The sequence below is a fragment of the Peromyscus maniculatus genome, chromosome 7 (genome assembly GCF_049852395.1).
Source record: "Peromyscus maniculatus bairdii isolate BWxNUB_F1_BW_parent chromosome 7, HU_Pman_BW_mat_3.1, whole genome shotgun sequence".
Lineage (NCBI taxonomy): Eukaryota > Metazoa > Chordata > Mammalia > Rodentia > Cricetidae > Peromyscus > Peromyscus maniculatus.
In genome coordinates, this window is record NC_134858.1 from 27,565,688 (window position 1) to 27,591,175 (window position 25,488).

At 43.9% G+C, this 25,488-nt stretch overlaps 1 protein-coding gene and 1 long non-coding RNA gene across 5 annotated transcripts in view; one reads left to right on the top strand and one right to left on the bottom strand.

Moving 5' to 3' along the window:
- The window catches only part of Ntm (neurotrimin), a 987,861-nt gene that overhangs the window by 934,339 nt on the left and 28,034 nt on the right, over positions 1–25,488 (bottom strand). The gene's annotated exons all lie outside the window — the stretch shown is intronic.
- Positions 10,243–23,468, top strand: LOC121830776 (uncharacterized). Its single transcript, XR_013052662.1, has 4 exons — positions 10,243–10,480; positions 11,652–11,846; positions 19,313–19,389; positions 21,665–23,468. It is a non-coding gene; the product is annotated as an uncharacterized LOC121830776 (long non-coding RNA).

The window sequence follows — 25,488 nt, forward strand, 5'->3', positions numbered from 1 at the left end:
GTCAGGGGTCACCACAACATGAGGAAATGTATTAAAGGGCTGCAGCATTAGGAAGGTTGAGAACCACTGAATTAGGGGAGATTCTTGATCCTGGTTTGCTCTTGTTTTCTTTTCCTACTTTATATATAGCAATGCAATCTGCACATTAAATAACACTATAGCAGAATGGTTTGATATAGTTTTAAATAGAAAAATAAGAGAAAAATTCAGATTAGAAAAAATCTCTCTCCTCAGAATATTTTTTTACATCACTTTTTTCTAAGTGGGTCAATGCAAAAAAAAAATGTATTCAGTGACTAGTTGTGTCTAGCTCCCACTGCACTAATGGTCCATGGAATTAAAAGGAAAGTCCAACTTTCACAATCACTGCCTCAAAGGGATAACACATGTTGGATTCTTTTAGAATGCAAAAATGGTTCTTGCTACTTCAATACACAGAAAGTCGAATTCACATATTCACCAGGAGAAGAAATATGATGGAGTTGAAACCAGAAAAAAATAGCTTTGTATCCCTTTTCATGACTAATAGAAAAATATGAAAGGCCTTCTCCGGCCATGTAGGATCTTCATGATCTCCAGGTTCTGAAGGACAGCTGCTTTGTTGTCTCAGAATGGAACTAGACATGAAGTAGCCAGGAGTGGGATGCTCAGAAAAAGGCCACCACAGGGAAAGTGGAGAACACTCTAGTGTGGGCCAGCATAGAGCAGAGCAAGCTCTTAATCACCAAGAGCCACCAGACCAGACATTTGCCAGAGAGTACTCACTTGTTCTCAAAAACTGTAATTCTCACCATTGTTCCCTGTATTTACTAAAATTGACTTTTATAAAATAGAAAAGGAAATAAAGTAAATGCATTCCTTGTTTGCTTTCTGGGCCATCTCCCAAGCTTACCCAATTCTAGAGGTACAGGCTTTGAATTTCTTAGTACTTTCCTTGGTTAAAGGGGAAGGGGGCAGATCTCAGAGCAGCACCTTGGGAGGGCAACTTCAGTCTAGTGGGTCTCAAACCCAGGTGTCAGGGTGCAGGGGGTGCCAAGAAAGATCCTAATACCTTTTATGCTAAATAGGCCTTGAGTCTCACAAATTCATCAGTTACTGCTTTATTACTTTCCCATTTATACTGTAACAAATTACCTTGACCTTACTGACTTAAAAGAACATAAATGCACTATCGTAAGAGTTTTGGAGGATTCAAGTTCAAAAGCAGTCTTGCTGAGTTAAGGTCAAATGTCAGCAGGACTGGTCACTTTTGGAGGCTCTGGGGTGGGAAATCAGCTTCTGTGCTCTTTTGGGCTGGTGATGGTAGCCCATATGCCCTGGCTCCTGGCCACTCTCTACATCTCTGATGGTTCACCACTTGCAATATGTGTCTTGAGTCTGCCTTTGACTTTCTTGCCTTCTTGTAAGGCCATTTTTCATTGCATCACTCCCACCTGGATAATCCAGGATAACCTCTCTTTCAAGATCTTTCACCTAATCACCTTAGATGAATCTCCTCTGTCAAATGAGCTATCGTGGCCCTGGAGTCCAGGGATGAGGGTGTGAACCTGTGCTTAGGCTGTTACTCAGCAGAGGACACTGACAATGACAAACTTGTTTTTTTTGGTTTTTTTTTTTTTTTTTTTTTTTGCATATATATACTGGTTAAGAGTAGGACACTGGACCTAGTACTGATCATAGGCACGAGAGGATGGGGACTAGGTGAGGACTTCCTGGCAAAAGCCTCCAGAGATGCTCCTGGGCTCAGGGTGCTCTGGCTTAAGTTCCCAGGAAAGATGCACCTCCAGGTACAAGCTAGAGATGCAATATCGAGCCTTCTGATGAGTCTCCCTGCATCTTCTGCTGCCCCGCTCCAAGTTCCTTTACACACAGTGGCTGAGAGTGCTTTAGAGCCCCTGGCCTCCCTGCCATGTCTTGTCATTGCTCTCAAAAGGAAGCACCCTGCTTTTCATGGCCTCAGATCCCTGCATGTTCTGGCTTCTGTCCCTGACTTTCACTGTTTTCCATTCATTCTCTTACCAACACAGCCCAACTTCAAGGGTTTCCTTTGGTCCCTTCATGCTTCTGACATGTCTCCTGCCTGAGCCGTCCCCCACTTCTTCCTCCTGCCTACAGTGCCACATGGGCAGCACTTCTCTCTGCTGTACTCTCCCGTCCTGCAGACCTGAGTGAAGATGCAGCCTCTCCAAGCTTTCCCTATGGAACCTTCTCCCCTGCAGAAAGTCAAGCCTTCTCATTCTCTCCTCTTTCATAGATAGACTGCATTGTTAGACTTATCACAACTTGCAATTTTGAATTAGTAACAGATTTATATACAAATGCAAAGTAGAGAAATCAGACAGAGAGAGAATTCACCAGCAGCTCAGCTGTTCTTCCAGGACTGATGGCTGCCCAACTAAACTCTAAGCTAATGGCAAAGACCCAACCCAAGTCTGTTTCCTTCACAAACGTATAATTAGCCTTTAGTACAATGCTAATGGATGTGTGTAATTTCACAAATACCCTCATGTTACAAATGAGAAGATTGAGAACACAAAAGATTTGGTGACTGACCCCAAGCCACATGACAATATTGAAATAGAGCCCAGGCTAGAAAGCAGATCTCCTGACTGTTAGTTCTCATGGTTTTTTTTTTTTTGGGGTTTTTTTTTTTTGTGTGTGTGTGTTTGTTTGTTTGTTTGTTTTTTTAATCACCAGAGGGAATCAAATAAAATATATGAGAAACTGTTTTTTGGGGGGATTGTTTGTTTGTTTTATTTTAATCTCATCTGTCTTCTGATGGCACTTTTCCATTGACATTCCTCTTAGTCTTCCAGCATACTCCCTAATTCAAATCTGGTTTAAAGAGTGGGTGCATGGTGCACTATAGACAAAACTCACTGCTTCCCCTTATTTTTAAGTCAAATGGATGGATAAGTGGCTTCATGAAAAGATAGGTGGACTAAAGGAGACCCTAAGGCTTGTGAGGTCTCTCTGATCTGATATGACAAGAACATTCCTTGGTTATTGACTGTCCATTTGGTGATGTAAGCATGAAACTTGAGGAGTTCTTGAAGCCCACAATGATTTTCGTTCATGGGACCTCCTGTGTGCATAGATGCTCCTTCCTCTGAGACTTGCTCCACACCTCTCTGCATACATGAAACACAAATACCAAAAGACAGTTTGTCCTCTTGAAACTTAATGTAAAATCAATAGACCAACCAAGGAAACCTTTGCTTTGGCTTCATGAATTCTAAACCCTCTGGTGTCTCTGCCGAGGTGTAAGCAGTAGACCCTGCAGAGGCACACAGAAACACCATCACATCATATGAGTGGATAGGCAGGTTTGGGAAGCCAACTTCATCAAGGCCTGCTGGACTCCTATGCCTGCCTCTTCCTTTGGGTAGTAGTGTTCATGCTGAAGGTGAGTTCAGGCAGAGTGTCACCTCTCTCCTTCACTCAAAACCCAGCTTTTGAAAGAACTTCCTTGTGCATGGAGATGGGAAACAAAGGAGATCTGATAGCTCGAAGTAGTCTCTGGCCTTTGCTGATACCATGGTAGAGATCAGCACCGAGCCTTCAATGCCTTGTGCATTACTTCAAATTCAGACACACTGATGAAGCAGTGGCAGGCTACAGGCCATCCTGATCCACCAGGATGCAGGAAGGCCTATGGTGCCTCTGACTCCTCTAGCATCAGGGCTCTGATCTAAGCCTTTTGGTAAGCTCTGAATTCTATTCAATGTTGCTTCGTTGACATTTCAAGGTCTCCATCAGCCCACCAGCATGGCAAAATGGATCGGTGGATAAGATCACTGTTGCTTTGATATCTTCTCTGAACCTAAGACAAGATGATTGCTGCCTGGATGGCAAGCCCCGGAATTCCTTCCAGCTTTAAAATTCTGTGATCCTGTGATACCTCCCATTCAGCTAGTTGTCGGAACCTCTCTGACTGCCAATAACTCACAGAAAATCCCATTTAAAGAGCAAATGAAACCCGTAACCAAACCTGTCAGGAGACTGGCAAAAGCCTAGGGCCTTTTCCACCACAGACAGTTTGTTTTCCAAAAGACTTACACTGCCAACCATGGAGTGTTAGGTAAGACACAAAATACAGCTTCCTGTGTATGCTATGGATCAAAGGCAGGCAGCTGATGGGACTTCCTAGGGATTCAGCCCATTTTCTGGTAGGAGGAGAGAAAGTCCAGGTGGGTTTCTAGAAAGTTCTGTTGCTTTACATTCTTTGATTCTGTCCTTTGATAACTTTCAAACCCCCATCTGACTGCTTTGTTGAACACCTCAAATAAGCTAATGAATGTGTCATTTTCTAATTCAAGAATGTCAGCTTGGAACAGTGTCCCTAATGTTCTTTAATGTAAATTCCCCAAAGAGTTATAATAGATCCAGAGTAACTCAGCCTCTAGATTGGAACAAACCACTGGTCCCCTTTCCTTCAGAAGAAAGAATGCCAAGAGGTTTAGAGAAATAAATGCTGATCTGAACCTGTGGAAACTGGAATTTGGGGTGTTGTGATTAGTGTGGTTTTGAAACGCTCTGCCTATCCATTGGCATCTGCAGCAACCCAGCCAGCCTGTGGCATAGGCAGGGCCTGTGTCTGTTTTGCAGGTCTGCTCCAGAGAAGTCATGCACAAGACAACAGGCACAGCCCAGAGCCTCTGGGAGGGAGTCACTGCATCAGCCCCCCAGCCAACATCAGCACCGCTGCCTTAGTGTCATGTACAGCACCATGTATCTGAACATGGTCCACAGTAGACACCAAGGACATTGTATTTGCTGTTTCTCTTGCTGATTCAATTTTCTACTTCCCACAGAAGGCTGCACACCACCTTCAGATTTCCTAATGACTGATGAACCTATCTTTTTCCTACTAATACCTATTAAGAAGTCCCTTAATGTTTAATAAAGTGCATCTCTTTTGGGAACTAGAAGAGCCTTCCCCACGAAGGATCGGATGCACTGATCACCTAATAGGGGTCTGCTCTCCAAAATCATGTTTCTTTAAAGGCTTCCCAGAGTCTGAAGTGGGACAGGCTTTCACTGCAGAGGACAAAGAGGGAATTATCAGATGTCTTTTTGCCTTCCTTTGTGTTCACTGGGCAAACCTATGGATTAAACAAGTGATATTTTATCACTTGGCATCTTGTTTGTCATGAGTTTGCCAGGACAAAAGTGGCTTTAAGCTGCTATTTGGTGAAGTGTAAGCCTAAGGAAGACTCTAGCAAATCCTGAGAAAAATTATACAACTTACCAGCCAATGGACTAGAGGGTATCTAATTTCACAAACGACAAGACTGAGAATACAGAAGGTTCCTTGATTAATCCAGGTTGTGTGACGACATTGAACAAAGCTGAGGCTGGAAAGAAGCCTCTAGACCCCCTGGCCTGACTGCTGTCACAATCCATGTTCCCCCCAGCCCCGCCACCACGCCCAACCAAAAGATATCAGAATGTATTTTTGAAGATTTATTTTTTGTCTTCTGTTGGCACTTCTCTGTCAACAGGCCTCCCAGTCGCCCAACCCACTCTCTAATTCAAATTCTGATTAAAGACTGGCAATCAAAAGCAAGACTCTAGATCTGCTCCCTCCAGTTTTTAAATCAGGGCCAACTAAGATTTCAAGTTCATTTGCAAGGTTAAGCTATGGTAAGACCAGTAAGAGTCCTTTCTCTGTCTCCTGCCCTAGAGACATGCTCCTGCCTCATCTCTGACACACACTGATGCCACACAGGAGAGGCTGAACCTCTTGGCTGATTCTGTGCCCAGTATACTTAGACTTGATGTTGCTCTTTGTCCATCTGGGTCACCAACAGTCCATTCACTGGCAAGGTGAAGGGAAAATCGGAAGTGATCAGTCAACATTAGAGGAGCAGAGAGGCTCTGTCACATGCTATCGGAAAGGAGGGGCAGGAGAAGCAGCCATGTGATTGAGCAAAGGTTTTCTTGCCTCTTACTCAGCAATTCTTGAAATGCAATGAACATGTAAGTGAAATAAAAATGCAAAACCACAGAGCTTGAAGGTTATGCTTCAGTATCACTCTATTCTTCTCTCTCTCTCTCTCTCTCTCTCTCTCTCTCTCTCTCTCTCTCTCTCTCTCTCTCTCTTCTCTCTCTCTCAGCCTCTCTCAGCAACATAGAAAGTGCTTTGGAAATAAAAGCACTGTGATATATCCTCCCCAAGAACTTGCAGTTACAGCTCAAGTCCCTTCCAGTTCCATCCTTCAGAATCTCCCACAAAAAGCCCATGGGTTCACTATCAACAAATGGGTTTAGAGTCCCAAGGAAGAATCTAGATTTGCCTTATGCCTGACGCACATCAAACTTACCAGTATGGTTCACACCAAGTATCCGGAGCAGGCAAATGGAGGAATGTACCTGCTTTCCAAGACCAGGGCAGCTGCACTAGACAGGCAGTTCTGATTGGCAGTGAGGCTTATAAAGTGCCTATGAGGAATTGGGGATACTCAAGGGCATTGATGGGAAAGCAATGTGTTCTAACAGTGAACAGTAGACCAGAGATCTGGTCAAAGTTAAAAGAATGGGTGACACATTTATTACCAGCGGTAAGTAAATGCAGATCCCCGTACACAGCGAGGGACTGTGAGCTAAAGGGTTAGTGGCAAGGGAGAGACCATTCACACAACCTCCTGGAGAGCTGGCTTTGCTCGCCTCTTTTTCTCTGAAGAGATACTATACACCGGTGAAGCGGCAGACAGGGACCTTCTGTCCTAGTCTTCACACCAGCATCTCTCATTGCAAAATAGGTCTAGTCTAGGGGCCTCTTTATGGGCTTGGTAATTGGAGCTTAGCAGGGGCCAAACCTAACAATGGTCAGTGCAGTGCAGGGAGTGTTCATGCATCCTGGCAAAAAGCCAGCCTAGCTCCGAAGCTGGTGGTCTAAGTAACAGCACTTCCTTCCCTCATCAGGGAGGGAACCACCCTTGTTACCTGTCTCCAGAGTACACCTATTTCATGCCTCATTCCCTCCCTTAAGCTCCACCTATCTCTGCCTTGGAATGCCCTCTCTAGAGTTCAGGAGAGAACCTTAAAGGTCTATCTAACCCAGGCAGAGAAAAGAGAGATTCTGAGAGTTTCAGGCTTGTCCAACATGTAACTACTTAGGGTCATGTAAGCAAAGGAAGCAGGTCCCCAACTGTGCCTTCAGAGTCTATCCCTTTGCTCTCCTACACCCTCCTGCCACTGGGGGCCTCTCTGTTTCCAGACCTTTCTTACAACTGAATCATCTCAGTTACCATGGTGTTCATTTTCCCTGCCTTTCATCCCTATATATTTTTTTCTGCCTGTCCCCACGGGGCTGGACCACCAAAACCCCCGCTGCCTATGCTGCTGAAAGACGTGTCTCATATGCATCTTCAAAGGGACAGTGCTGCTGTAAACACTATTATGTTTTAAAATTCCCTCAGTTTGGCCATGTAGTTGTTCTTGTATTGACCTTAATTTAATCAAACTTGTGGTTCTTCCTGGCTGAAGCAGGAAGGAACCAGTCCAGGGCTTGAAGAATGGACTCTTATGTATCACCGGAGAGGGCTCTAGGGCTCCGGACAGCCAGCTTTAGCCCAAGGACAGAGCCCAAAAGGGACTCTTTCTAGATCAGAGGCTTTGGTGGACCAAGAGGACTCTTCTCCACTTGGACTCAGTGCAGACGCTCCTCCAGAGTCATTACCACCCTGGGTGGGCTGGCGCTCCAGAAAGCTAATAGGAGCAGGCTCCTAACTGTTTATGACTAAAACAGAATAAAATGCTATTTAAAGGCAATCAGTTGGAATTGCTTTCAATACATAAATATTTTGGGAAATGATTAGTTCATTTTAATTACTCCGTTCACATGGATAACAATATTTTTTTTTTAAGCAGCAGCTTCTCTGAGGAGGCTGCAATGTGGCATTGATTCTCTTCTCACAGGTCATGCTTTCCTTTGGAAATCCAGACATTATATATCCAGTCCACACAGGGAGGAGGGAGGGCTCGGAGTGGGGCAAAGGGCTGAGGGGACCTCACTGAACCTTTTGAAGAAAGTTAGTCTCCTCTTCACCCAAGTTCAGCACAAAATCTAATTAGATCCTAAATGTTTAATGTTGTTTTTGCCTTAGACCTCTGTCGCTGGGAGGGGCTGAGGCTCCACAAAGATCTGAAACCAATGATGTCCTGGGAATACATCTCCTGCCATAGGTGCTCTCCCTTATAAATCCCGAGGAAGCAGCTAGCTTCCCATTTTTATCATTAGTGATGATTAACACACACACACACACACACACACACACACACACACACACACACACACACTCTCCTCACAAAAAGGGAGCTGCTTTCACTGAGAATTGCATTAGAGTGCATACTCCTTTGTCAAAACCACTTTGTAGATTTTATTAACTCAACAAGCTGAGCACAAATACTACGCTTATTATAGAGAGCAGATCACACACAAGTGCCGTCAATAAGCCACATCACTCAGCAAACAAATTCATTACTATCAATTACTTGGAGAATTACACTCTTTTACTTCCGCTAAGTACCTAAATGTCTAATTTGATAGAGTGGGGAGGGGATGGGTGAGAGTTTTGTATAATATTCCAGATTGTTACTTTGGAAATCAGAGTGACAGATCAAAGAGGTGAGTATGAGGATTATAGACGTGTGCCTCAGATTGAAAATGCACAGACAATTGACACAAAGCTTCCCCTGCTCAGCCTCCCTCCCTCCCCTCTCTCCCTTCCTTTCCCTCTCTCCCTCGCTTTCATTCTTCCTTTCTTTTTGCTCTCTCTCTTGTCTTCTTTCCTTCCCTCTCTCTTCCTTCTTTGCTCCCCATATTTCCATGAAATTGAATTTCTCCAAAAGGCAGTGAATGCTGGAGTCTCAGGCTTGGACTTCAGGAAGAAAGGTCATCATGGCTCCATGATGAGAACTTACAGGCCGATGCACTCAGGAAGAAACAATGGTGGCCCTTGCCTGCACGAAAGGACAGGAAGCAGTGATTCTCAGGGTTTTGTACTGAGCAGAGGCCTGTGAGTGGAACCATAGTGAGACTGAAGGGCCCTCGGGGGCTCTTGCCTCACCTTCTCCCCCAGGAGAAGGGGCAGAGCACACAGAGGGTCATGCCCAGGCTGGAGAGCAGAGCAGAAAGGCTGCAGTTTTAGATCTAGCCAGGCATGGAATTTCACAGAAGTAAGACACACTCTGCTGCTGCTGCTGCTGCTGCTTAAATGTGTGCTTCCTTTGCTACCCGAAACTGTCCACAGGGCTCTGTTCCAAGCACATAATTGGGAAAGAAGAATAAAAAAGTGACAGCCATGTGCTCTGATTTGCCCAAAAAATGCTCTGTGTGCCGCATACCTGGCACCAGGTGTGAAGGTATCCCAACTTGTAACTGAGACTTGAGACCACCTGGGCATTCGCTTTCCCTGGAGTGGGGACTGCAGTCTCTTGGCCATCATTAATTGGTTTCTCTAGCACACTCACAGAGACACAGAACACATATACACAGACACACACAGACACACACACACACACACACACACACACACGGATACAGACATGCATACACATTTATACACAAACACAGGTATACACAAACACAGACATACACATACAAACAAGCGTGCAAACATGCACACACAGAGACAGTCATACACACAGAGATATAGACACAGATTCAGAAATGGAGAGAGAGATACAAAGAGAGAAGGACATACACATGAAACATACATGCACACATTCCCTCACAGACATGCCCACAGGGCTCACTACCCCACCCCACCCCGCCCACACACATTTCCTTGGCCTTGCCTGAGTAAATAAAGTCACTAGAACCCAGAAACTCCATCCTCTAATTTTCCTCCCTCTCTTTGGATGCTGGGGTGTGCCACTTACTGTTTCATGTTTTGCTATTTTGACTTAGCCATGCCCAAACTGTCCTTGAGGAAGCAGTCACTGTGCTGCAAGACCAGGATACATGCTGTGCTTTGGCAAACCTTGGAGAAGTAAAAACACTGTACCCGCATGCAAATCATTAAGAGAAAGTCAAAAGAATGGTGCACATGGGCGTCCAAGAAAGGACCGCTATCAGTGATGCACATGGACACCCAGGGGAGGACCGCTATCAGTGGTGCACATGGACACCCAGGGGAGGACCGCTATCAATGGTGCACATGGACATCCAGAGGAGGACCGCTATCAGTGATGCACATGGACACCCAGGGGAGGACCGCTATCAATGGTGCACATGGACATCCAGGGGAGGACCTCTATCAGTGATGCACATGGACACCCAGGGGAGGACCGCTATCAGTGATGCACATGGACACCCAGGGGAGGATCGCTATTAGTGGTGCACATGGACACCCCGGGGAGGACCGCTATCAGTGATGCACATGGACACCCACAGGAGGACCTGGGAGTAAACGTTTCATACCCGAAAGTTGAGACCACTGACCCCTTCCCTGGGAAAGTGGAGGGCAGTACAGTATGTCTGGGCAGAGTTTTAAACGATGGGGAATTCTCCAGGTTGGGGATAAGGTGAAGGCTAGAATGGGTAGAGTGAGATGGGAGGATAAGTCCTGGGAGAACTTGGCCAGGTCAAGAGAAGGCCCATATCGACAGTAGGGAAGAGGCCTGGCAGCAAAGGAGGATGGAAGGTCTTAAAACTCAGGACCCAAGAGCCCCAAAAAGCACTACAGTGTTTGAGTGTTATGGGGAGCCGCTGGACATGATAAAGTGGGGTAGAAGCTGGCTTCATTGCTCTGTTTTGTTATAGAAATGTAGTCTCAAAGTAAAGATCATAACCAGAAATAAAGAAAATATAGATCTGCTTGAGCAGAGTTGAAGGATATGTCCTCGTATTGCAGACAAAGTAATTACAAAAATGTAGGTTGATATGAAGGGTCACAGAGTCTCAGAGATAAGAGGCCCAAAGGTTAGGGCCAACTGAAATCTCTTCTCTTGACCCTCCTTGATTAATTTGGATTTTCTGGCCACATTTGCAGCGTGCCTCAAAACACAAAAGTGCAGAGGAGCCAGCCTATCTGTGAGGTCCCTGCACAGCTCAGTGAGCACCCAGCAGCCACAGCCCAGGCCTCCCTGTTAATGCTTGGAGATGCTGCCCCCACTGTCCCAATCCTTCCCTACTCCCGGTTCCTCTCCTCTTCAGCAGGGTCCCTCTCCACTCTCTGTGTCTCCCTTGCCCTCCTGTCTTAATTGCTGAGGTTCCAAGCCCTGGGAAGCTGTGGTTAACAAAAGCTTAGCCCTTTTTACAGGAGGAGTAATGAAAAAAGGAGAGATTTTTGTTTTTGAGGCAGATGAAAGAAAGCCCAAGGAAATGTGTGTTTGACCCCCCAACATGCTTCTTCAAGCTTCCTTCTGCACTTCTTAAAGGCACCTCCAAAGAAAGGCTTTATGAATGCAAAATGAAGTCAGTGCCTGTGTCTGCTCCAGAAGAAAGGAAGGCAGGGCTTTTATATACAATGTTTCCTTTATGGCTCACGCTGATCCCAGTGCCCAGTGCTGCAGCTCAACTTCAGAGGTCTTCCTGACCTTCTCAAGGTCACTCCACTCTGCAGGCCCCCTGTGCCTCTCCCGGGGACCAGCAGCGATGCTGAAAGGGCCAGGTTTTGTTTTCTGTTTCTTCTCTCTCATAGTGGAGTCCTTGCCCAGGGGCAGAAACACCTGAAGTTCCCAGCAGGGCAGTCCCAGTAGGTGTCTGTAGGAACTTCTGCAACACTTCATGGAGGGAAGGGAACTCGAAGGCTGTCTAACCAACCTCGTCTAGCCTACCTCATATACCTGGGAAGTGGCCAGCCAGAGAAGCATGCATGAGAACTCAGTGTGAACAGGTCAGTAGCCACTCTCAGCCTCCATGACACAAGGCCCTCCTTTCATTTCAAGTGGCCTTTGCTGCTAACTCTCAGTTGTGTTCCAAGTTAGTATTCAGCCATACACCTGGCTGTTAGCGGCTTCTAGACAAAAGTGATTTCTGTCATAGCTTGCTTGTCTCCAGTTGGTAGAGACGATGCCCCTCCCTTGGATGCCCTGACAGTTTTGGAGGGTACAGAATAATGTCTCAGTCACTCCTGTCTGCTAGCTTTCCTGGCTGGCCCTGTTTTGCACATGAGTGGTACCTGTCACATCCCTCCCCCGCCCCAAACCCAGTTTCTGAGTACAGCAGAGGGACCTGCTTTGGGACCATGCTTCCATGCTCTCATTGGAGTAAACTGTCTATTAACAGACTTGCCTTCCCACCCTTAACAAAGAAAGACCTGGCTATTTAGGCTGATATGTGCTGTCTGAGAAGCAGGAGGGATTTATTAGAGGCTGAAAAAAATAGTTACTAAAAAACGTGTGCTCCAGTTAAAATCTTTCTGTGCCCAAAGCCTGGAAAAAACACATTTCCTATGGACACCCAGGTTTCTCATCTGTAAAATGGAAACAATGTTATTTTATATCTCATGTAATTTATAACGGCCTACCAATAAATGTTCAATATCTAGCAATTTTATTTTTCCATAGGGAGAGGGACAAAATTCAAATTTTACCAGGGATGATCTATATCTATCTATCTGTATACATGTATGCATGTATATAATGTTTTTATTACTCCTTCAAAAATTTCATACAGAGCATGGCCAACCTACCAGAGACCAAAGCATGGCCCATCTGCCAGAGACCAGAGCATGGCTAATCTCCCAGAGACCAGAGCATGGCCAACCTGCCAGAGAGCACATCCTTAAAGAAAATTGACTCTCCCTTGGACCTTGCCATCACCAGCTGTCAATAGCTCTTCAGCTAGAGGTGGGGACTGATGATTGCCCTGCCCTCATGCTAGAATGTTCACCGCTTGGTCTTGTGCAGGCAACCACAACTGTTGTGATTTCATGAGTCATCCCATCATGTCCAGAAGACAGTGTCTTTACCCGGGTTCTTCCTGACTTCTGGCTCTTACAAACTTTCTGCCCCACCTTTCCTGATGTTCTCAACAGGAATGAGTTTAACAACTTCAGGCATATAAATGTTACGTTTTTCAAGGCCCTGCCTAAACCCACTATCTTCTGGAAGCTTCACCCAGCATAGTGCTTCTCTTCACAGAGTTAATTGTCCTCCTTAGAAATTCCGGAATTTCACAATCACTTCACGCAAAGTGCTTACCACTTTCTCATGCATATGAGCATCTTAGAGACAGGATAGGGGCTTGCTCATTTCAGTAAATATTTAGCAAAGGTGAACAAAAGGAAGATAGATGTTTTTGTCTCCCTCCTGTAGTAGAAAAGAGTATTTCTAGGAGCCTGCTAGCCATTCTGGTGTGAGCCATCTCTTTCTATGTCCAAGGAACACAGAGTGACCTAATGATTGATGACTGGCTTTTAGTTTAGGGTAGGCCTGGAAATGCCCATTAAGGGGGGCATTGAGGCATTGCACATTAATCCTAAACATTTCCCCTTAAACCCAAATGAAATAACTAACTGTTGCATAATTCAATAAGAAACCTAGGCTGGGGGCCACTCTCCTTTTGGAGTAACCAGTGAGTAAGTACCATCCATGAAACTATTAAGTTAATTTAAAATCCTGACAATTTAGTGGCGCTCTGGCAAGATAAGACCCATTTATTAAAAGGCACAGTTCATTAACCCAGATGCTGCTGGCATGTTTGCTGGGAGAAAGGGGCGGGTCTAAACCTCATCAGAAGTCATCCTCTCTCCCTGCCCAGGAGCCAATTCAGTCCGGTATAACTGAGAAGTTCAAATTCCTGTGTTAATAAATGTCCCAGGAAGTGTTTCTGTGCACAGGATTTCTATTCCACAACCACCGTGCCCTGATCCTGGAAGATAACTGCACAGAATGGGAGTTAAGGCTGGGAGAGCGATGAAGCTGAGCTGAGAGCTGAGGGGGTTCTCAAAATTCTTTCCATCCTCCAACCCCACGGCCACTCTTCTTCCCGCACAGTGCCTCTTCTTGGCTGCCCTACCAATCTATGCGACTTCCCACACATACTTTACGCATCTCACTTCTGTCTTCAGTTACTGGACCACAGACTGGGCACTGCTAGGAAGCATTCCACAAGTGTACCATGGCGATGTCTTCCTGGGCACCACATTAAGCTGTAGCATACCAACTGATGAGTAGAGGATGACACAAGATCTCAGGGCTGTCTTTAAACACCTCTCACCCTCTCACACATACTTTGGCCACATGACAAACCTGCTTGGAATGAAAACACTAACAATGAGATACACTGAGCCGCTGAGCTCTCTCTCTCTCTCTCTCTCTCTCTCTCTCTCTCTCTCTCTCTCTCTCTCTCTCTCTCTCTCTCACACACACACACACACACACACACACACACACACACACACACACACACTTCCAATCCAGTTGTAAGCCTCCTCTAGAAACCCAGAGGCCACCCAAGCAAATGGTTAGGGGGAGTTCCCAGGCCTGTCTGGGATAAGAAAAAAAAGATAGAAAACCAGTTCCAGCAGGAATGGCAGATTTGAGAGTTCGATCACTTAAAACATAAAATTCTATTTTATCTCATTAACAATAGAAAGTGAACTTCTCAACATGCAAAACTGCTTTAATAAACTTGAAAACAGACTCTACTGGAACCAAGTAACAACTAATGTTTGTCTGGGGACAGGGTCTTTATTTGGAGTTGCAGGGTTTGTGTTAGGAGTGGGGGTATCTTTGGAGCCACAGGATACAGAGCAAGTTATGCAAATACACCTGTGCATCTTCCTGGTGCATGCTGGGAGTCAAGAAAGAGCTTTGATCTGATTCTACAAGAGGCACTAAGTAAGGTTTCCCAGGTGGGAAGATATTTATTTGCATAAATTAGTTCATTTAATTCTCATAGTGGCCTAAGGAGAGAAAGATCTCTGGCCACTGTGAACATATACAACCAGAGGATGAAGCCCGAGGAACTGCTTTTCCCTACACAGAAGAGAAGTATGTTTCCTGCTTTAGAAGGCTCACTCTAGCTCTCACAGACACCACTTTCCAGAAACAAAGCATTCATGCCATGATGGAGGGGAGTGCTCTTTTATTCATAACTTCTGACAGCCATCCCTACCCCTATAAACCAGGCACTACGTTGTTCTTAAAGGTAGGAAGATGATGGAAGCAATTCCCTTCCCTCCTGGATGGAGTTGGAAGAATCAACAATACAGCCAAACAAATATACCAGACAATTTCAGAAAGCAACAGGAAGTAACAATGGAAGACATGGTAGAAAAAGGCTTCAACTTTTTCCTTTTCACTTGAGACATTTTTACAAGATTCCAGCCTATAGGCACACACAAGAGGAATACAAATCAAACATTTACTGCTAATAAACAATGAAGAAATTTATTTTAAAACAATTCCTTGGTACACATATAATTTTACCATTTAATGAAGATGAAAGCTGATTTGCATAGTAATGAGATGGATTTGCTTGTTTATTTTTACACAAAGAATTAAATCTTGGCTGATTATTTTATACTGCAGAACAGACAGCATCTTCAACATGTTTCCAAATAGCTTAATATTTTGATTTCCTAATGGTCAATTTGCTGGGTATGCTGTGTTTCATAAACACAGGGTGCCAAACTGTAGAGGTATACTTAGGGCCATTTCAGAAATAGTTGGAGATTCTGTCCTAATCTCTAAGCCAAACTTCATTTAATGATTTGTGTGTGTGTCTGTGTGAGACTTTAGTCAGTGACTCAAACAGCAATTTTATTAAAACTAAACATTCCCACAAATATAATCCATGCTTATATGCTGAGAAATGATGGTAGAAATATATTAAAAATCTGTTTTTCTGTAATTAAATCATGATGTTTTCATAAAAGCAGAATGCTTGGTGTGTGTAGTAGAAATACCTCAACTCACAGCAGACATTAGTCTCAAATCTGTTCAGAGATGTTTCATTCAGCCTTACTTGCTACTGCTGGGTGGAGTAGAATGTGCAGAGCAAAGCGTAGATACGGGTTCAGGACCAGGTCTGCACTGAAGCTGTGTGATGCAACAGGGACTGGCCCTTTCAGGATTCATGACTCCTGTGATTTGAATTAAACTCTATTAACTCAGTTCTGGAACCCCACAGTACAAGAAACAGGCAAAAGAGATAAATCTGTGCTCTGAATGGCAGAAAGCAGCCAGCACAGGAGGCTATGGCTGTCAGGGAGATCCAGGCAGAGTCAATAAATGAAATGGCTTCAGAGTAGGAACTAAAGTAGCAAATTTAGGAAACAGGAGGGACCAGTTTCTTGAGCAAAATCATGGAGAAATATGTCACAGTCTCTAAGAGGTAAGAGAAGGGAAAAAAAAAAACCAAAAAAACAAAAAATAAAGAAACTTGCAAGCTTTGGGACCACAGAGCAGGAACAGGATTTCACTATAAGAACTGGGTGGGCTGGGCGGTGGTGGCACACGCCTTTAATCACAGCACTTGGGAGGCAGAGCCAGGCGGATCTCTGTGAGTTCAAGGCCAGCCTGTTCTACAGAGCAAGTTTCAGGACAGACTCCAAAGCTACACAGAGAAACCCTGTCTCCAAAAACAAAAACAAACAAACAAACAAAAAGAACCGGGTGGCACAATCTGCTTTATGGCTGGACAATATTATGCTGCTGTCCTTGACTGTAGGGACATGAGGTAAAGAGTGAGAAGAAAGTGTGAAACCTTCAAAATCCAACGGAAGACTACTGCACTAGTCCAGGCAAAATCCCATGTTACCCCAGGTGAAGAAGGTCTTTGAAAGGATGAGAATAAATACAGACAAAAGTATATTTGTGACAGATTATGCAAGAAATGTTCATGTCTTTTTCGTTAAGGATAAAGAAAATGGAGAAAGAAGAATAATTATTAGGTTTTGAGCTCGAGCAAGATGTTTAGAAGGAGAAATTAGAGAGGACTCAGAAGACTAACAATGATGGGTACAAGGTGGTAGAACAGCAAGTTTCATTCTGGACATATTTTTAATGAAATGGTAGTGTAATATAGTCTAAGACAGAAAATCCATGTAATTAATAGCAAAAAAAAAAAAAAAAGGTTGGTGCCTTTTCAGTTGGTGGATACCAGATTCTATTGATCTGAACTTTTTCTATACCAAAGGATCTGGCAATTTCCCCTGTCTTTGAATGAATAATGTCCAACAAGTTCTTCTTATACCTCAACAAGAAAATTGTCAGCTATGAGTACTTTCTCTAGCTTAAGTCTCACACAGAAGGTAATGGGTCCACAAGAGAACATGGACCGTGGCCACTCTTCCCGAGACAGAGATGGACTTCAATTACCTTTATTAAATTTACACCCTGCTGTTTTGCTTTCATGCATTTTGCTGAATGAATAACTTATTTCAACGGTGAGTCACTGTGTGATTCTAAGAATGGTGTTTTGAAGAAATCTTAAATGGTAATTAACTAAACATGCATAGTGCCAACAATGTATGGCATGAAGTAAAGGGAATGCAACCGGGTTTGAGCTTGCACAGGAACAGCAGCCGAGCCTCTGCTTGATGGAGATAGTGATTTCAAAATGCCAGCCGTCATGAGTTCATCCCAGCTTCAAACAAATAGCAACTTTAAAAATGTGGGTAAAAAAAGTGGATGAAATGACATTTTATTTGAGATGCTTTTATAGATCTGGACTGCACACGCAAGACCCTGTCTGGAGGCATGAATCTGGCCACCACCAGTATGTCATGGCTACTAGGAACCAAAAGAGTGGATGAGAACTGCCAGAAGAGTGAATTGGTCCAGGAAAAGCCTAAGAACCAAGCTGGATGCAGAGACCGGACTGAGGGCAAGAAGGCAAGAAAAGATTGAGAAAGAAGTGATTGAGAAGTAGGAAGGAAGTCAGCAGAGTGTGGTGTCAGGGAGGCCAAGAGGGGAATTTTCACAGAAGGAAGAATGGGTCATCCATGTCAAGTGCTCCTGAGAGGTAGGCTGGAAATTGACCACATTGTTTGACAATAAAACTGTCGCCAGTGACTCTGATGCACTCAGTTGTAGTGAAGTGTCGTGGCCCAGTGCCAAACTGGAGAGTTGAGCTGTAAGAGTTGAAAAGTCAAGATAATAAATAGAGATCATTTTTGGAGCTACTTCACTGGGACGGGGAGCAGACAGATGTGTCTGTGGCTGAAGGGGGCTATGAGGTCGTGAGAGGTTGCTGGTGTTACAGTTGTTTTAAAGATGGAGAGACAAGTGGGTCTGTGTACTGATGGAAATGATTCAGTGGAGAGGGGAAAGGCAATGTTGTTGAAGAAAAAAAAAAGAAGGTAATTGAGGGATTGAACTCCGTGAGGGGAGAGAGAGCATGGGCTCCAGCACATAAATTGAGGACCCGAACTCTAAAATGAGAAAGGGATATTTTTCCCATTACAACCAGAGTGCCTTATAGGTTCCCAAATGAGAAATAGGTATTGGGAGATGTGGGGGCCAGGAGATGAGTCAACTCCCAATTGCTTCTATTTCCTCAACGAAATAGGAACCACTCACCTCAAATGGGAAAAAGGAAATTTTGAGAAGGTTATAAAGATTTTGAGGAAAAGAGGGAAGACAGAATGAGGATTCTTAAGGAAAAAAAATACATACCTGCCAGGAATGCACTGTAGGAGGCCTTGGCAGTTGGAAATGCCTATCGACAACATACTACTTTGGACTTAAAGTGACACTGGACTACATCTCTCGCTCTTTTTTTTTCCTCCTAGCAATGTCCAGCTCTACAGTGACAGGCAGAGAAAGTGTCTAAGTGGTTTTAGTCTGTCTTGAGGTCCAGAGAGGGTGAAGAAGTTCTCACGAAAGGAGAGAGAATGGGGGAGTGGAGAAAGCTTGCTGGACTGGACTAGGATATGTGTACCCATAAGCCATGTTCCTCCACAGAGAACGACAATCTAGGTGGTTTAGCAACCCCAGAATTGAGAAGAAACAGTAATGGGATACTAGGCTTTTCCTTTTCTGCAGTCTAAGCCTTACTTGGAATTAAATGAGTTTTCACCTTCTTTAGTCCCCAAAGCCTAATGAAAAGCAGCTGCTTGCCATCCATGTGGAGAAACCTTTAATTGTGAACTTACATTAAGCCACCCCTTAAATTTCTCTCTTCTGATGAACAGCCCTATTTCCTGTGACAGTTCTCACAGGCCCTATAATATGGCCCTTTGATCATTTCCAGTGAGTACTTTGGGGTACTATAGAAAGTGCCATAAAAGTTTAATGGGGAGTCTTATAAGGCTCAATAGTACTAATATGGCCAGAGGATATCCCACCTTGCCTATATTTTTCACCTTGGGTTATATGCTTTGTTTTAATGAATACTTTTTTTTGATAGACATCAGCATTCTATGGCCAGCCAGCTTCTTCTTGTTCCTGGTTGTTCCTGATGAATTTTCCATCCAATCTGAGCAGGTACTTGCATCTAGCTTGCCCCTGCCCTTGTCAGCTAGGGCAGTACTTCTGTAGCTGCCTTTGTTACAGCCCCACTTCTATGGGCAGCTCCACAGCAGCCTGTGCTCACTTAGTTTCTTATTTCTTCAACCATTGCTTGGTTGTTCCTCCTACAATACTCCATTTAGCCACTGGGCCACAAGAACCATTTAGTTCTATTTCCCAGTCTACCTCTGCCGGGAAGAAGACATGATCTCTATTGACCACTTTCCCCTAAACACCTCACTACAAGCTACTGATGCTCTAGATATACAACTCAGCTTTGTAAGAGAGATCATGATTGATAAATGCAGATCCTCCATTCTCCTATTTGGAGGCATGACTTATAATATCCACGGTGTTGTTCTGTGCTCTGTACATATAACACACTCTGTGAAGCCTCATGCCCCAACCCATCCAGGTCAATAAGACCTTCTGCCCAGTTCCTGCCAATCATCCAGGAAGTATCTGAGAATAACTCCCAGCTCACAAGAACCTCACGTGTGGATAATGTTGATGATAACCAACAGTCTCTCAGATATCACACTTGTCATCGTCACTGCTTAGCTCTTCCTGAGGGGAGCACCTGCTTTCAAAAATACCTCATAGCCAAGGTCCTAATGCAAACAGTGATGAGGATTACTCTGAGGAGTAAAGAATGTTTCTGATGGGAATTAGTTCCAATTGTCCCAATCAGAATCTCCCATGCAAACTTGTAATGACCTTGGAAAAGAGAGGCACACTGGTGGACATTAAGGACATCTGATGAAAGATGAAGAGAGAAGTAACCACTCATGATGCATCATTGTATCAGACATGAAATGCAGTGTTTCTATGTACTGAAAACCTACTGCATATCAAACACATGTTACATTATTCACCCTCGTAACAGTATTGAGAAATGGCCCCGCTTACTGAGGTGAGATAGCTTACAGGGTCTCATTTTTAGCAGAAGCCCTGTTTTCAATCCTCATGGTTTTTAATATCTACATTAAAATATATAGTATTTTTATAGTGTAGTATATTTAATGTGTAAATTGAAAATGCTGTATATTTTTATTATTAACACTATTCCAAACATGCACATGATATATTTTAATCATAGTCATTCTTATTTTTTCCCTCCAACTCCTCCGAGACTCATTCAAGTCCCCTCCCTACTTTTTTTATTTGTTTTGTTTTGAGACAAAGTTCCTCTGTGTAATAGTCCTGGCTATCCTGGAACTTGCTTAGTAGACCAGGCTGGCCTCGAACTCACTGAGATCCACCTGCTTCTGCCTCCCAAGTGCTGAGGTTAAAGGTGTGCACCACCATCACCACCACCCAGGTACCCTCTCTCTTCTTTACATCATAAAAAAAGAAAAAAGAAAAAAAAAACCCACTGAGTACACTTAATGCTGTCCATATGTGTGGCTGTGGGGCCAACAGGGACTATGCCCCTAAAGATAGCTAACTCTGTGTCCCCTCGTGGCTAGCAGCTGTCAATAGCTCCTACACTAGGGGTAGGGGCTCATCAAGGTGGGGGCTCATCAAAGCTCATGTTTTCATCAAAGAACAGAAGAAGAAACACTGCGGTAACTCATCCTGGACAAACCCACCTACCTCCTTAGGTGCAGAAGATATCTGATGGGATTAGATGTCCAGTGTCAACAAGCTTGGAGCTCCTCCGCAAGTGCACAGCAGTGGGCGATGCTAATTCTCTGCCTCTGTGCTCTGCCTTTCTGTCTGCCCACCTCTTTTTTCTTTTCTTTCCTTCCTTCTTTTTTTTTCATGTATGTTCATGTGTGCTGTGTGTTTTTTCACAGATTGCACGCACGTGCACGTGCGAGCTGGTGTGTGTGTGTGTGTGTGTGTGTGTGTGTGTGTGTGTGTGTGTGTGTATGTGTGTGTGTTTGTGTGTGGTGCATGTACTTGTGTGTGTATGCATGTGAAAGCCTGGGATTAATGTCAGAAATCTTCCGCCATAGCTTTTCCACCTTATTTATTAAGTCAGGGTTTTTTAATCAAATCTAGAGCACATGGATGTGGCTAGCCAGCTTGCACTGTGTCTTTTCTCCTTTCTGATGCTGGAATTACAGGTGAGTATTTATGTGGGTTATGGGGATCTGAATTCAGGTCCTCTTGCTTGTAGGGCAGGTGCTTTAGCCATTGAGCCTTCTTCCCAGGTCACATTCCTGTCCTCCTTCCTCTTTTTCTCCCTCCTTTCCTTTCCTCTTATTTTTCACCACTTTCTCCTTTCTTCTCTATTTCTGTACAGGGAAGGAGGTCAATTAGGGAGGTTTAGCATCAGGACCCAGAAACACAGAAGGCCAAAGTTAGGACGAGAGCGAAAAGAAGAAAACTGGTTTCACCCAAAGCTCAAGGGAGAGAGACTAAATAACAGAGAACACGTGTCCTAGATTTTCTGAAGCCTTGCTCAGTGCAGGTACTGCGTACCACGTCTGCATGGGCAAACCTCCAACTGCTAGAACTCAGGGGCCACCCTGCATTTCAGTACATACAGTTGCTCTGTACAAATGGAAGCTTCTGCTGTCCATCCCCTGTGACCACACTCAGAACACAGGAGGAGGAGGAAATGTGGTCCACATTCAGGGTGCACCAACATGTCTGCATGTATTCTGGAATGTGACCATCCGAGTCACCATGTTTTGGGAAAGCCAAGCTGAGAGAGAATTCCAGAATCACTCCAGGGCACACAGGAAGTGGTAGAATGTGGATGCAAAACAAGGGCTCTGCGGTGGTAAAGCCAGTGCTTCTGTTCGGAATTTCCAACAGAGATGGGAAAGCCCTTGTCCTTGCTTCAGCTCTGCTGGGATTTCACAGTTCAGAAAGTGAGTCAGGGCCTCAGTGTAAGAAAGACTCTGTACTGAGACCTCTTCATGAAGGCTAGTGGGACCAGAAACTGGCCAGGAATCTTCAGAAAAGGTGATGAGAAGAATTGCCAGTTTTCCCACCCCATGAGACTGCAAGTGTTATGGAGACTGTGTGCTTTTTTATGCTGTTTGGAAGATGGACAGGATGGAAAAATTTCTTCCTCCTTCCTGTCACACTATGAGACCACCAGTGAGGACAGTCGGGGCCCATGGTATGGCTTCTATTAGGGAAACCTCATAAAAATCATGTATATGTACTACTTCAAAATGATTGAACATCAGCAATCTCTTGTGGGCCCATCTGATGCTGTTCTTCTGATCTACAGGTTCCCTGGTCTGTTCCCAAAAGAGGCTATGTCTGTCACTGCATGTTAATTTATATGTGGGAGGAGAAGCCACCTCAGTGGAAGCCAGGTTCTAAAGGGGAAGGTCCCAAGAATCTTACACTGTCCCTCTCTCCTTTACTGGTTTTTATGTGGATGTTAAGGATGAGAACAAGAGCTGTGACTAGGAGAGTGATGGACAGTGTTCAAGAACTTGAATGAAAGTGGTGCTGCATGGGAAATGAAGAGCAGAGGGTGGCAGCCATGTTTTCATGTCTCAAATTCTATCCATTCTTTAGTTCCTACATGAACTAAACTTTTATCCTCTGCAGTGTTCTCATCTTAAAATGATGTTAAATTGAGGGGTGATAACACATTTAGAGCAACTGGGATTGCACCTAGACCCCACAACACGGTCAGCAAACAGAAAAGACTGCTGTCATCAGCCGCAATCTCATTCAGATTGTAAGGTCTTGGAGACTGTGCAGGAAAGCATCCAGCTTTTGACCTTCAGAAAAATCCTCTACCACCCTAGCCAGCCAACTGAGGAGGGCACAAGAAGTTCAAAGGGAGGATGCTTGCATCTCCATAGGAGTCACTGGAGTGAACATTCTGGAAGAAAACTAAAAGGCCTCCTTTCTAGAAGACCAGGGTCCTTTGGGCCGCGAGCTTGGATTGGAGAGTCTAGGGTCCCTGTACTCCTCTGGCCTTGACGGAAGCCAATGTCTCCCCTTCTAAGTGTGCCTGTGCCACTTTGCTTCTGAAGCACACATTATTTCCAAGGGCTCCGGAATTTACAGTAGTTTTATTGTAATTTGGTCTCCAATCTTTGGGTCCTAAAAAATAAAATTACTTTTATGTGAAAGCTCAAGGCATTTTAAAGCTCTTTATTTAGACATTCAGGGGATAACTGTAGAAGGGAAGGGAAAGGGCCCAGCAGACCTCACTTTCCATAGGAATGCTGCTTTTCTAACTGGCCAAGGGGCCTGGAGTCCCTCTGTTTCCCTGGGTCTCGCTTTCCACCAAGTAAAATAAGTGAATCGGTAGTGCAGGAATTTCCAGTTATCTGGTTTAAGGAAACAATCATAAAACTGCAAGAAGACCATAATAATGCAGATGTTCACAGAAATATTATTTATGGTAGCAAATATTAGAACAACATAAATGTCCAAACATGGGGTGAGAGTATTGTATATCTACTTGATGTAATATAATGAAACCAATTAAAATGATATTCACTAATACTATGTAACGACATGGAAAATTGCTTCTGATCTATTCTTAAAAAGAAAAAATGAGATATAAATGATATGATTATAAGGATATAATAAAAGCCGTGGCAGAGAATAAGAAAAAAAGTGGGAAAAAATACATTAAATGTAATTGTGCATGAGTGACTTTAAATCTTTTTAAAGCTACTTTTGTGTGGCTCCCAAATTATATTTAATAAGGATACATTACTTAAACTAAACAAAATACATCAATAATCATCAGCTGCAAGTGTTGGGTTAAATGTTTTTCAAAGCCCTTTGGTTTTCAAATCCAACCACAGTCATGAAGACTTAAAGAGATAATAGATCTGTTAAGCCCTTTCAAATGTAGACAGCCATGCATGATGCTAGGGTCTTATTGTTATTAACTGGGTGCCAAGCAAGAACTAACATGAATCTGCTAATAAAGAAAAGGGTCCAGACAAGAAAGGCCACAGATACAATAAGCACTCTCTGTTAGAGCTCCCTTTGGCCAGAATATTCTCCATGCAACCTTTGGAAGAATGGATTTTACACAGCTTTTTGACATGCAGTCCTCTCTGCCCTTTGTACTGACATAATTGTCAAGCAGATTTTATTGCATTCTCAAGCAAAGGGCAGAACAGATGGCCAGAGCCCAGCTTGGGGACTGGTGTCTACTTAGAGCATCCGTGATGCTTTGCAGGGAAGAGACAAGATGTATGGCTTCCTTGTAAGGAATGGGGCTAGACAGAAGAACCAAAAGGGGAAAAGAGTGCTCTAAAGATGCTTTTCCTCTCAACCAAGGACTCCCATCTGTTTATCACATTGTCAAAGTAAGCTTGAACACCATGAGAAACATACCTAGGAGTAGGTTTGGTCCAAACCATAGGTGTCTTGTTATAATTTATACAGCACAGGAACAGCTGCTGGGTTACAGTGGCTGAGGACAAGTGGCCTCTAGTACCCATGTATTAAAGGGATCGTTGTCAGCCTGTAGTTGTATTGGGAGGATTTGGCACTTTAAGAGGTGAGCCAAGTGGAAGAAGTTGAACCATCAAAGGTGTGTCCTTGAAGGAGACTTTGAGACTCTGGCCCATTTCTCTCCTTCCTTTACTTCCTGGCTGCCATGGTCTTCTGCTTGCCACAGGTTCAAAAGCAGCGGAGCAAGGTGACCACATATTAAAATCTCCAAAAGTACGAACCAAATAAATCTTTCTTCTTTTAAAGTTGATCTGCCCAGGCACTTGTAACAGTTAACGGGGTACTGAATAACAAACACAGTTCACATTTCATCTGAAATGTATCACCTTACTCAGCAGTGAAGTTCACATTTTATGTGAAGTAGATTTACCTTACTCACTCCCATACAAACCTGAAGAAGTGGCCAAAACAAAAAGAAGTTTCACAGAATTGAATGCTAGACTTCAGTTCAGGAGATGTAGGTTGGCCCTTGGCCTTGAAATACAGAACAACACAGACTTGAACTGCATCTATATCTCTTTGAGTTTGTTTCTTCACATGTAAAGTACTATTAACATATTCTGGAAGATTATTTTCAAAAAATTAAATGACATAATAGATGAAGTATCTGGTCCCTAAGAGGACCTAATGGGTCATCTGAGGTTAAAAATAAAAATAATATAAAACAAAACA